General features: G+C 44.0%; 1 long non-coding RNA gene across 1 annotated transcript; it reads right to left on the bottom strand.

Moving 5' to 3' along the window:
* Window positions 1-8: 8 nt before the first annotated feature.
* On the bottom strand, window positions 9-11,370 carry LOC109509928 (uncharacterized). Its single transcript, XR_002167021.1, has 3 exons — window positions 11,265-11,370; window positions 10,869-11,019; window positions 9-158 (listed from the first exon to the last, which is right to left on the bottom strand). It is a non-coding gene; the product is annotated as an uncharacterized LOC109509928 (long non-coding RNA).
* Window positions 11,371-11,478: the final 108 nt, after the last annotated feature.

Here is an 11,478-nt window from a genome sequence, read left to right on the forward strand (position 1 = left end):
TAACGCTCACCGGATCCGCGCCACGTTTCTGACAGGTGACAGTCGGTCTCGCCCGCCTCCTTGCACAAGTCCACCACATCCCGACATAGCGTATCCGGAGTGATGGGAACCTCAGTAAAATGCTGATCATTGTTACTGAGGTAAACAGTCAGGAACATCTGAGGGCAAAGAGAGAGAGAGGCGAGATTAGACAAAACGTTCACATACAATCCGGTGGTGCCTTTCAGTTGAGTTGTTCCTTGACCACCATCAAAACACTCCTGTCTCAAATCATCGTTCCTGACTGAAATGAATGGCAATTTCATGAATCCGTTCCAGCCCAATAATCAACAGTAATGTGTGTGGGGGTTTTTTGTTTTGTTTTTTTAGAAAAACAGCTTCTCTTCAGTAAAGTATTAAGTGGTTGGTGCATGATGAGTTCATGCTTCAATGGCTAATGACATGGTGATCCTTCTCGTGTGCGCCTTGGCCACCAGGAGTATAATCAATTTTATTTATTTATAATACATACATGTTTCCACACTGATTTGTGTACAAATATCCACTGCCTCGCGCATTATAACTACCACAATATTGATGCTAGTTTGGCTACCGTGTCTGTGGAATTTTGAATCGTGAGTTAAAATTAAGCTAGCTGAATTTTCTAGATGATGTGGCTTGGTAACTTTATGTTTAAACTTCAACTGGAAAGGGGGAATAAAAATGAAATTAAAACACCTTGGCTTCTTTGCCACGCTAGCTGATACTTGCTTGGTAACCTCTAAAACTCGAGGTACTACTACAGAAGCATAAGAACCCGGTGTTCAATGTGGAAGCATCTTATTTCTGTGTGTGTGTGTGTGTGTCTTGCTTCACTGATAGCAGTATCGGCAGGCCGGCGCGCATTCCTCTGTGTCAACACAGAAATCAGAGGCCAGCTTCCAAAATTCCATTTCACCCAGTGCCATGCATCCGCTAACTAGTGTTGACACCACTGTGACGATTTCCCCGGCTTGGCTAAGGCCTAGTGTCTCGATTTGGGGGTAGCTGTTTTTCTGCTTCAATAGTGGAATTGAACGCATCAGTTTGAAAGAGACGCGCTAACAAAGAACATCAGTTGTTGTGTCACTGCATCAGGTTGTGGGCCGTGATAAGGAGGGAAAAAAATTTCAATTAAAAATATATATATTTGAGAAGACAATGAGGGCCACTGAAGCAAAGTGGAGACTGTGGAGTACAGTGAATCCACGCATAAAATCTGGTGGCATCCTGGGGCCAAGGAACCACGCTGAAGTGAGGGTAAAGAACTTCCTTTCTTCACGCCATAGTCTTGTCTAATAGAAGAGGGTGCTTTGCTGCCATCTTGAGGTATCTCTAGGCAACCACGAACCTATTCGGGTGCAAGTCAATTATTTGCCATATATTGCTATTTCAGCAGGGCTAAGACCGTGCCCCTTTGCAAATAACGGCGGTTCACTGCATCGCCAGGAGCTAAGGCACAGTATCACGGTAGCTAACAGCCTGTGTTTTTATTCAAATGTTTCTTGCACTATTTTTTTTTATAACCTCAGCTAGTGAGCCACATTCTGCTTTACCATGTCTAAAGACAATGACTGGTTAACTGATCACATTCCAACATGGTCTGGTAAATTTCCTTTGCACTTGCCACGTATCCAAAAATACAGGGGTGCCGAGAGAGGTGTCAGTGAGGGGCCATCCAAAGTGATCCATAATGCGACACAACAAGCCTACAGTGGGCCCGATATATAAAAAAAAAAAAATGTATGGACTGTGACTATAAGCATGAGCAGTGGCATACACACACGCACGTTATAGTTATGCAACTACTGACGGATGCATATGTAGGCATTTATTTCACACTGCACTGCTGTGACACTCGTTTAAAAAAAAAAGTCTTTCTGTTTACATTTCTTAGCATTTTAAAAGCTTTGTACACTTCCGGTAAGACTGCATTTAATAGTGGCGTGGCCTGACAATAAAACAGAATCTAGTCTAATCTAATGCTTAAGAGGCTTTGGAACCAACACAGGAATATGCTCTCAGATGTCATCTGATCACACGGTAGGACTGGCAGCTTTGATAAGGCTTAAGTAAAAGCAGTGTAGTGCCATGCTGCATCAGGCCCCGGTTTATAATATTTCGTTGCTATGGAGAAGTGGTGCATCGTGTTTCGTCATTTTCCCTGAGAAACCCGGGTCGAGCTGTTAAATGTTTTCTATTCTCGGTATGCTGCGGAGGGGGGAGGGCCCACGATGGGAACACATCAGGTCAGCCAGGTCACACATACAAAAGGATTCACGGGAGCGGGTATGCAAGGCGGCCAATGCTATTAGGCAGAAACAAAAGTATTGGGGTTGCCTTTATAACTGCGCCGCAAGAAAGGGCAAATGTGACACAGCCTTAAGTGGCTTTATCCCTCCCCTTTTCATCTTCAAGTAGATAAGTGACGCGGTGGGGTGGGGGGTGGGGGGGTCATGTTTCCTTAGCAACTAGCAACAAGCAGGCGTCGTCTTCCACAGCCCCAGAGTGGATGACACAACCAAAATGGTCTGATCCCTTAGGATGCAGATAAAAGCCCCCCCCCCCCACTTCCCCATTGATAATGCCAATCAGTGAGTGAGTCATCAGGAGAAACGCAGCCGGCGAGGGAGCCATAAACAGCGCCGTTCACGAGAATGACGACAAAACCAACCATTTCCTACTCCTGTTTGCTCACCACCATTGTTGGTTAGTTACCATGACGAATGCTCTACGCTCACGGTTGGATTGACTTTACTCGGGATTCCAGGTACAGCAGAGCAGCTGACATCATCAAAACTTCCCAGCAATGTAGGACATTCAAATGACCCTGTTAATATTTGGAGAGTGGAGGAGAGACAAGACGGCGAGGGGAAGGGAGGGTTGAGGGTGAGAAAACAGTGGAAGGAGGCGGAGGCGGGGGGGGGGGGGGGGGCCTGCAGAAAAGCCAACTCCTCTCCGCACTGAAGGTAATGTACCAGGGCCAAAATGATCTTGTACTGAGCAAGTCAATATTTGACGCAGGGCACTGCAGGTATGTGCAGTATGAGCGTAACCAAATAAGCCAGAACAAATATCCACATCTCTCTGAATTTCAGCGATGCCAATTCTCCGTGACCAATAGGCAACCGGTAATATTTTGATGTAAGACCAGCACGCTTGGAAGTCTGGTTGATTAGCTCCTAGAAAATAGGGGTGGATGGAGGGAACCCACGATAGTGTGTGTACCTTGGATTTTGGGCCACAGTTGAGTCAATTTTTGTACCGTCATCCGTAATAATTTATTTAAAGTTAGCTGTCGACTCCTGATCCTTGTTGAATATTATCCATCTGATTAACGAGTTACCACATTCGTAGTTTATGACATGTTAAGATGGTTTCTTCATTTATTTGCTCTTGGCCCAAGAATGTTCATGTTAAGATTCATCTGAACAGTACGTTCCAGTTTAAAAACAAAATAAGCTCAACTGGCTGACGCTATCAAAACAAACGGGAGAACTTACGGGAACGCACCGCCTTAGGTAACCAAACAACTGACTGCTGAGTCAAATACAGGAAGCAAGTACACCGACCTGAGGCCGAGCGAAGAAGCGGGATGTATCACTATGCACGTGATAAGAGTTCTAACATAATCGTAGATGCAGCACTCGTTTCCCAACATTTTGGACTGATTATGACAGCTTCCAAATGACAAACTGACAATCACGGCGAGTGCATGTGGGCTTGAACTCAATGGGGTAGATACTCTTAAAGTCGAGCTGCGATACAGCTGAGGCATTGCAACCACATCTCAGGGATTAAATTAATCTGCTATATATAACAAAAAAATTAAATCTTCTCACCAGGCTACTGCCTCAGTATTACAACGGTAAGATTAAACTGGCCTTGACAAAATTCTATCTCCAGTGACTGTGCCAGCAGCTGACGAATCATTAATACTGTTAATGTTGCAAGAGTCCATTCTTGTGAAGTTCTTACAAAGCAGATTTTTGTTTTGTTTTTTTTAACTGACAATGAGTGAGAGGAACACGAAAGACACCGGAGCAGTTTCTCTTGGTTGCTAAAGGGAAAGCCAACGTTTTGTGTCACATTTGAGCCCGTGGTGAATGAAAGCGTCAGCGTGGGTCATTGTTCAGGGCTTGGTGCCAGTCAAGCCAGGTCGGCTGCTGTTTTGTTTGGTTCCGTACATCCTTTTGGGGGATTCTGTTGTCAATATGGGGGTACCAGTTTGATCACGATGGAATGTGGTCTGCATATCAACAAATAACTGGCAAAGAGCAATTGAAAAATATGGCAACTGTCCAAAAGTGTGCCTCTGAGTAGGGCTGCGCATATTTTCATGCGAGAGTTTTCTACCGATCATCCTGTCGTTCAATTGGGGACTCAATAACATGTCACCTAATCAATGTGCAAATTAGCTAACATCGACACGTGAACTTGCTCATCATCGCGCATTTTAGCCTCCTAATCATGGAACGGGCCTAAACTGCGGATATTCTCGGTCATATCCCAACCGTCGATCGAGTTTATTGCTACAAGGTCACATGACCAGGCAATGTTGTGGAAGGCGCTCTGCCAAGTCTACAAAGGGTTCATAAAATAAGCAAATCAGACGCGAGAAACAATAGCGCTCCTCTCTTTGCGCTTTCACGTTTCTGGGACGGTATGTAAATATTCAGGATTTTCAGTGGATTGAAAAGCAACTTCGTTTCTTGTTTGCATACCGCCAGCACCGGTATAAGTTCCGAGGAATTCATCAGAGTTCTACTGTGTCCCATATAGAGAGCTGTTTGGCCTTATAGTCATACGTAAGCCATGCAACAGACGCCACTGATCGCACGCCTAAATGAACCGGGGCTCTTCAAAGCGCGGTTGTTGTTTTGACTGTGAGATGATCAGAGTTTCAAACATCAACACCACAGCGACAGCCAATCACAGCCGGGGGGGAGGAATGCTCACTTGCTCTGCAGGAGTGTAGCAGTCTGCCGCTGATGATTCAGATATGTGCGGCAGAAAAATGGTTGCACGCACGCAGTGCAGCTGGCGGATGATTTATGTTTTATGATCCGTAGCTTGAGAGCCATTTGAAATTGCAGTTCCAACACAGGTGGGTTGAAAAGCGCCGGCATCAATCTCAATCCGTATGTCAAGCCTTGAAGCCCTCTTTCTCCTTGTCAGGGTCAATTCGCCTCTGAAGACCATTGTTCAAACGTGATTGGTCGCACATTGCGTTAAGAGCGATGAAGCCTCTCTGACGGGGCACTTTCCTATTTGCGGGGGACAGACAAGACCACAGGGGATGGCTCTGTAATTGAGTTACTCTGAAACAACAGGGTAAGCAGCAAATGTAAGGTCATCCTCTCGCATTCCACATTGGCACTGGCTCGGAGGACACACAAAAAAAAAAAAAGGCTGTAAGAAGGAATTTGTTATCTTCATTTGGCATTTGGAAACTGGTCCAAGTGAGATAAGCTATCCGGGCTGTCGATCTGTGCCGGGCTACATTTTTGTGCTCTCAATTAGTTCTTTGTATTCAACTCACTGGGACATAGGAAGAGAAAGTTAACTTTTTACTGTAGTATCAGGAACAATATTGATTTATGCAGATACGCATTTTCTCTTGTTACTTACGATCGTGGGCGTACGGTGCAGGGGCTGCAGTCTATCTCAACTGACTAAATGAAGGGTGAGGATGACTAGACCCTTGCTATTCTGCCAGCAACGTGAATTACGAAAGTCCCATCTATAAACTTTTACTGCTAACAGTGGAGCCAGACCTTTCAAACAACACTTGCAGCAGCCTGGCACAATCGGACAATTAGATGCGACAATTAGTTTCAACACTAAATGCCAACGGTAGTGAGTCTCAGGCGTCACACTTTCCCTTTCTGGCCATGGCCTCTTACAGACTGGCGGAGTTCCGTCTGCTGGGCCTCGTACTAATTTGTAGGTTGATGTCAACCCACCATTTTGCTTCAATACTTCAGACACAAGAGAGGAAGCCAGGAAAAAAAAAAAATCACCAGAGATCTGCAGGGCTACTGAAGAATCTTTATAATCGATTATTCTACCGATTAATCGGATAAAATGTGATTTTGTATTTTTAATCAGTGCCAGTCATTTTCAGAACCTCTGTAAACCTACCACGTGAAAATAAAAAAATATATATGAATATATACCTAGGATTGAACGTGTGGATTCTTCAATGATATAAAAATATGTGCAGGTATCAAGTGTTGTTCACTTGAGGCTCCAATTTTGATATTGTGGCTTATCAAGGTGGGGCCTGGCCTGGTGAGTGACATGGGAGTCAGTGAATCAGATTGAAGAATTGCCCGTTACGATCGCATGCTAGCGGCTGGCTGTCAACTGGCTAACCGTTACCCAGTCTGCATGTTGGGTTCGTAGGTGTCAATCGTGTTCGCAGTAGCTTACGTATGACTGTGCTAATTCCGTCCATATTTTGTTACAGTATATAACACGTGGATGCACAAAATCCAATCGAAAGCCTTGGAGGGGGAAAAACCAGGGAGCAACTGCAAAAGTCACATCCTTGCAGATCCCTCTGGAGGGTAATCTTATTGGGCTCATCGCACACTTTTGCTTCCAGCTGAGGTAAGCGAATTAATCAAGTCACTCGGAGAGTCACCTCCGAATGTGATTACTGTTCGGCGGTGAGACACTGCAGCAGCGTTTCCCACAGTGGCCGCCACAGCTGTCTCCGCCACAGCTTTCAGAGTTGACACAGCTCCAATATGTCATCATGAGTCCTTCAAAAAAGGCACGGCAGCAGAAAGCGCCCAGACGGGACTTTTAGTCTCCACCCAAATGGACTTCTTGTCTTAAGTGAGGCCACCTCTGGCAGTACCCTGGTCTACATTGTCATCTGTCTGGTGGCGATGAACTAAACAGGATGGGGCAGCGTGTCTTACAAATTGCCTTGATGACTGATTGAAGCCTGACATAGATTATCAAGAACTGTTACAACGTGGCACTACCTATTTTTACCTAGAGCACCATCAAATAAAGGCAAAAAACAAAAAAAAAAAAAAAAAAAAGTTATTCTTCTTAAAGTAATGTTACAAGGTAAGCAATTCATGCCAATTTGATTTGGTCAGAAATTTTCAGTGTAGGTCGCACTGACCAGCAATATCGATCAATCGCCCTAGTCAGAGGTCTCATCTCCAGCCATTGAATGGAAAACTGTATACAATGGTATCTCTCCTTATGAAATTAATTGGTTCTGGAAGAAATTTCTTAACTAGAAAATGTTGTATTTAGGGACGCGTTTTCCAAGTAAATGCCCTAATTCATTTCACCCCCCCCCAAAAATTCAGACAAAAATGTTTCCTAAAGCATAAAAATATGTAACAAATACATGTTACAATTAGATTTTTGCACAATAAATGAGAGCTGTGCATAATGTAAAAAAAAAAAACAAAGAATAGAGTAAAGAATAAAAATGGTCATTTAACCTTTAACTGTGTCCTAAGGCGTTTTTTTGCCCCCTTTAGTCCATGTTCTCTCTGAGAAGTGGTTTTTGCCTGGTGTTTTGTAAGGAACTGATCTAAGGACATTTGTTTTGCCGGCTTTTAACAATCCTTCGAAAATGTCCAAGGCAAACATCAGCATAGTGAGCGATCGCCCGACTGGTTAACACTTTAAGACCTGAACACGGACCAAAAATGACAAGTTCCCTCCATGCTCCTTGTGTTTCCTCATACAGAGCCGCCACAATTCCCCCTGGAATTGTACCGCCTGGACGCTAAATTCTGTACTACAAGCAGTTGGACAAGCACAAGCTCCCCCACCCCCCTCCCCCCCAAAAAAAAGCCAGTGCGTCGCTGTATGCTGAGAACACCACCGCGGCAGTCAGCACCAAGACGACATATTGACAAACACCAAAAGCATCATTATCCCCTTGCGATCCATAAGTCAGTCTCACACCTCCTCCTCCTCTGAAGGTAAAAATCAAAAACATTGCTGTGGATCAATCTGAGTGACGACATGCTTACGTAACATCCACACAACACCGACACGAAGCCTGTCACGGCTGCAGAGACAGCGCACTCGGGTTTCTGTTGACAAACACACACTTTCCCACCAACATAACACACCGGAGACATGTTGAAGTCTGGCATCAAAAAAAGGACAAATATGCACGACTGTGTTCTGTCTGCTCTATACAGTAAACTGCTCCTTTCATGGGAGAAGAATGAGGAAGAGGTTGGTGACTGAGCCCTACTTTGGTTCTTGTCATAGCTTAGTCTATACAATCAATATTTACCTCCAAATTTATATTGATAGATGAGCCCATCGACAGCATTTCCTTTGTTCAAGAGAATATGGACATTATCGCCCAGGGCCAACTGACCACGGCAAAAATGCTGCTGTAGCGTGTGAAAATGGTCGCTACATGGCAGCCATGTGCCAACAATGTCAGCATTTTTGAAGGAGCCGCTCTGTGCCGTTTCACACGCACTTCCTAACAGTGTTGTTGAGCTAGTCAACATTTCTCAGTGTTTTGGTGAACAACCACCAGTCTGTCTGGTACAGAAAGCAACAACTTATCAAATGATCCAAATCGACACTCTTGGTTTAGATTACCAACTGCGGTGGTATGACGTGTTTAAAGTCGTGGTATGGGATTGAAGAGGCTTGAAAACGGAACCATCTTTATGACTCGAAGCGTTATCAACAGACATGTTATTGTTTTAGTTGAAAACAGTTTCTGTCCTCTGTAAATTTGCCAATTAGGAAACGAGATGCCAAACGTGATTAGCAGCGAGTCTGCTTCAAGTACAGGGTGCCTGTCACTTATCGCCGTGTTGCGACAGCACAGTCGCACACAATCCGCTCTCTACATTACACAGCTGATGAGTATTTGCAGCTCATTGTGTTCACTAAAGAAGTCCCTCCCCCGCCATTTACAATCCTGGGAAGCAATTACAACACTGCACTGCATTCTCTTCCAGCTCCCTAGCCTGTACAAGCGGGGCCACGGGTTATGGCTGTCATTTCGAGACAATACCTCACATCGGAGGTGGCGTACAGATGCCGTTTTGTGTGTTTTTTTTTTTTTTTTTTAATCAGGCAAACCCCAGGGGCTCTATCTCATTTAAACACTTGCGTATAAATTCAACTACTGACAGCCTCAAGGCAAATGTGCTCGGTAATGAAAGCAATCTTGAAAGGATGCCGATATTTATGGTCATCCACACGTCAATAAAGGCTGTGGCGAGGGAGTAGCGGGCGCAGGTCACACGCCAGGAGGAAGTCACCTAAACGCAACGTCGTTGCCGCCGCTAACAGTTATTCATTCACTGATTGAGGTGTCTTACTAGAAGCACCAGTCGGAGCGGAAGGAAAGAGAATCCTTTAGAGTGCAATATGTGGGACATTTTGAATATGGGGAATATATTTTGAAATTAAAAGAGATAAGGGTCATTTAACTGTGGTAGACAGAAACGTATGACAATATGCACTGGGCCAATTTAGCGCTAGCTAACGCTAACGTTAACCCACATCCATCAGAAGCGGCAGCAGGAATTAAACTCAACCAATAAATGGACATTACACATAAAATAGCAATGCCACTCACCCCTCACACTGGAACGAAAATAAACTCAAATACAAACACCGTCAACGGATCATAAATCTCATAACCGCACCCAAATCTGGACCTTCCTCTGAATCATTTTTAGAAGTTTACACCGACCCTGTCTGTCTTGCCTGTCGGCGCTCAACTTGAGTCTTGCATCACACTATCAGCAAGTGGCCAATGTTAGCTGCAACTGCGCTAACATGGCATGTCTGAGAAGGTGGAGAGCATTTCAGAGGCACCTTCTGAGTTGAAAGAAAGAACATAAAAATACAAATACGTCCAAAGGTGTCAAAATAAAGACAGCAATGCAGGAAAAAGACGGGGGTAATCCCACAATTTTTTCCATCACACATCAGAAAACTTGGAAGGATCCAACATTTGCTGCCTTCTCAAGCATTTGCCACTCAATAAAATACCACCTTTAAGAGTCCTAACGAAAACCATATCAGTTTCGTTGGTTACACTATTCTGAATATGTGCTATTACCACAACAGGCATACCATTTATTTGGAGATTTGAAACTATTTACAATCATAAGGCTTGTGTTTAATTAGTGTATGACTTTTTCAGGATTAGGGCATTCGAATGCCAATTAAAAGTCCTGTTATTCAATGAATTAATTAAAAATGCATTTTAAAACTTTTTAAGAATTCGCTTGAACCCGGTCAACCAACCCTATAAGAATCATAAGCCAAGGTGTGAGCCAAGGAGGGAACAGGATAATAAAATCAATTGCAGCATTTAATGAAAATGCACATTCCTTCATTATTTACATTCCATTTAATTACGCTATTACAGTGTACTCTATTTTTTAAAGTACAATAATGGATTTCTTTTTCCAAGACAAACACAAAATTTGGAAATGTTTTGGGGCGGGGAATGTGGACACAATGCAATGTCCATTCATGTCGATGGGGAATAGATGGTTTGAGATACTAGTGTCTTGCATCGCCATTGGATTATATTGTAGAAAAACATGACATAACTGAGTATTGTGCTCTTCCCACCCGTTAGTCAAACGTCCCAAGATGAATGTCAACAGTAACATACGTCAGAAGGTAAAGACAGCACGTCATGTCACTTTTACAGTTGAAACATCAAACAACGTACATGAAAGACACAACAGCCGGAGTCTGCACATTCGTCACATCAAATTGAGGCAAACTTTTGTGCAAGTTGACAATCAAAAATGGGATTATAAACGCGAAAAATAAATAAATTGTAGGTAGAAAATTAATGAACTCACCGGCATCATTTTAGCTTCGTACCGCATTTAGCTCCAGCATGAATGCGCACCACTGGCAGTTTCGACGAAAACGGAGCGACTTTAATCCCTGCACAGACCGTGAAGCCGCTTTGGGCAAGGCGGCTTTCCCCTCTCCGTAACCTCCGCCGTCCTGCCACCATTAAAGAAAAAAAATGCATATATTATTTCGTGTTATCAAAAACCTCACGTCCACTGCCGACCTGTTGCTACCAATAACATGGCCTCCGCGAGGAAAGTTTCGACTTAACTTTGCACACATTCGCTACGAGCTCAATGAACGCCTTTGGGAGAAAAATGCTTTATTACCTTTGCTACACACGGATTGTTTATCAAAGCACATTCGGTGGTATTGAGCGCGTTTGAGGTAAGACTTACACGTGAAAAGACGAAGGTAAAGAGCCACAAAGTCCGCTTTGATGAATCGTAGAGCCCGTTTGCTCGCAGCCGAGCCCAGAATGATATGACGTGTGACGAAGGAGGGGAAATGGGACCAGGAGGAGGAGGAAGAATCCAAGCCCGGCCCCCCAAACGACTCCACCCACCGGTGTACAGTCAAGACATACTGTCTCTTCGTTATTTTAAATGTATT

This window comes from Hippocampus comes, unplaced genomic scaffold (assembly GCF_001891065.2).
Source record: "Hippocampus comes isolate QL1 unplaced genomic scaffold, H_comes_QL1_v1.1 scaffold64, whole genome shotgun sequence".
Taxonomy (NCBI): domain Eukaryota; kingdom Metazoa; phylum Chordata; class Actinopteri; order Syngnathiformes; family Syngnathidae; genus Hippocampus; species Hippocampus comes.